At 41.7% G+C, this 2,376-nt stretch overlaps 1 non-coding gene across 1 annotated transcript; it reads right to left on the bottom strand.

Moving 5' to 3' along the window:
- Window positions 1-238: 238 nt before the first annotated feature.
- LOC112767555 (small nucleolar RNA R71) lies at window positions 239-346 on the bottom strand. Its single transcript, XR_003184997.1, has one exon. It is a non-coding gene; the product is annotated as a small nucleolar RNA R71 (small nucleolar RNA).
- Between the last annotated feature and the right edge of the window lie 2,030 nt (window positions 347-2,376).

Here is a 2,376-nt window from a genome sequence, read left to right as displayed (position 1 = left end):
GTTCTATGGACTTCCATCTGAAGATCCCTTTCAGTTCTTAACTGAATTCTTGCAGATCTGTGATACTGTTAAGACTAATGGAGTAGATCCTGAAGTCTACAGGCTCATGCTTTTCCCTTTTGCTGTGAGAGACAGAGCTAGAATATGGTTGGATTCTCAACCCAAAGACAGCCTGAACTCTTAGGATATGCTGGTCACAGCTTTCTTAGCCAAGTTCTTTCCTCCTCAAAAGCTCAGTAAGCTTAGAGTGGATGTTCAAACCTTCAGACAGAAGGAAGGTGAATCCCTCTATGAAGCTTGGGAGAGATACAAGCAACTGACCAAAAAGTGTCCTTCTGACATGCTTTCAGAATGGACCATCCTGGATATATTCTATGATGGTTTATCTGAGCTATCAAAGATGTCATTGGATACTTCTGCAGGTGGATCCATTCACCTAAAGAAAACGCCTGCAGAAGCTCAAGAACTCATTGACATGGTTGCTAACAACCAGTTTATGTATAGTTCTGAGTGGAATCCTATAAGTAATGGGACGCCTTAGAAGAAGGGAGTTCTTGAAATTGATACTCTGAATGCCATATTGGCTTAGAACAAAATATTGACTCAGCAAGTCAATATAATTTCTCAGAGTCTGAATGGAATGCAAGCTGCATCCAATAGTACTCAAGAGGCATCTTCTGAAGAAGAGGCTTATGATCCTGAGAACCCTGCAATAGCAGAGGTAAATTTATGGGTGAACCTTATGGAAACACCTATAAGCCCTCATGGAGAAATCACCCAAATTTCTCATGGAAGGATCAACAAAAGCCTCAACAAGGCTTTAATAATGGTGGAAGAAACAGGTTTAACAATAGTAAACCTTTTCCATCATCCACTCAGCAACAGACAGAGAACTCTGAATAAAATACCTCTAATTTAGCAAACTTAGTCTCTGATCTATCTAAGGCCACTCTGAGTTTCATGAATGAAACAAGGTCCTCCATTAGAAATTTGGAGGCACAAGTGGGCCAGCTGAGTAAGAAGATCACTGAAACCCGTCCTAGTGCTCTCCCAAGAAATACAGAAGAAAATCCAAAAGGAGAGTGCAAGGCCATTGAATTAACCATCATGGCCGAACCCACAAGAGAGGAGGAGGACGTGAATCCAAGTGAGGAAGACCTCCTGGGACGTCCAGTGATCAACAAGGAGTTTCCCTCTGAGGAACCAAAGGAATCTGAGACTCATCTAGAGACCATGGAGATTCCATTGAACCTCCTTATGCCATTCATGAGCTCTGATGAGTATTCCTCTTCTGAAGAGCAAGTTGCCAAGTTCCATGGTGCAATCATGAAGCTGAATGCCAATTTATTTTGTAATGAGACTTGGGGAGATGAACCTCCCCTGTTCACCAATGAACTAAATGTATTAGATCAATTGAGATTGCCTCAGAAGAAACAGGATCCTGGAAAGTTCCTAATACCTTGCACCATAGGCACCATGACCTTTGAGAAGGCTCTATGTGACCTTGGGTTAGGAATAAACCTCATGCCACTCTCTGTAATGGAGAAACTTGGAATCTTTGAGGTGCAAGCTGCTAGAATCTTATTAGAGATGGCAGACAATTAAAGAAAAGAGGCTTATGGACAAGTAGAGGACATGCTAGTAAAATTTGAAGGCCTTTACATCCCTGCTGATTTCATAATCCTAGACACTGGAAAGGATGAGGATGAATCCATCATCTTTGGAAGACCTTTCCTAGCCACAGCAAGAGCTTTGATTGATATGGACAGAGGAGAATTGATCCTTCAACTGAATGAGGACAACCTTGTGTTTAAAACTCAAGAATCTCCTTCTGTAACAATGGAGAGGAAGCATGAAAATCTTCTCTCAGTACAGAGTCAACTAAAGCCCCCACACTCAAACTCTAAGTTTGGTGTTGAATTCCCATATCCAAACTCTAAGTTTGGTGTTGGGAAGTCTATAAAATTGACCTGATCACCTGTGTGGCTTCTTGAGAGCCCACTATTAAGCTATTGACATTAAAGAAGTGCTTGTTGGGAGGCAACCCAATTTTTATTTATCTAATTTTATTTTTATTGTTCTTTTATGTTTATTAGGTTCATGATCATGTGGAGTCACAAAATAAATAGAAAAATCAAAAACAGAATCAAAAACAGCAGAAGAAAAATCACACCCTGGAGGAAGGGCTTACTGGCGTTTAAACGCTAGTAAGGAGCATCTGGCTGGCGTTCAACGCCAGAACAGAGCATGGATCTGGCGTTGAACGCCCAAAACAAGCAGCATCCTGACGTTCAGACGCCAGGGATGCACACTGAGGAAAGCTGGCGCTAAACGCCAGAAACAAGCATAGAACTGGCGTTCAACGCTAGAAACATG

Source organism: Arachis hypogaea, chromosome 17 (assembly GCF_003086295.3).
Source record: "Arachis hypogaea cultivar Tifrunner chromosome 17, arahy.Tifrunner.gnm2.J5K5, whole genome shotgun sequence".
Lineage (NCBI taxonomy): Eukaryota > Viridiplantae > Streptophyta > Magnoliopsida > Fabales > Fabaceae > Arachis > Arachis hypogaea.
Note: the sequence above shows the minus strand (reverse complement) of the source record. Positions and strands in the feature narration are given on the sequence as shown.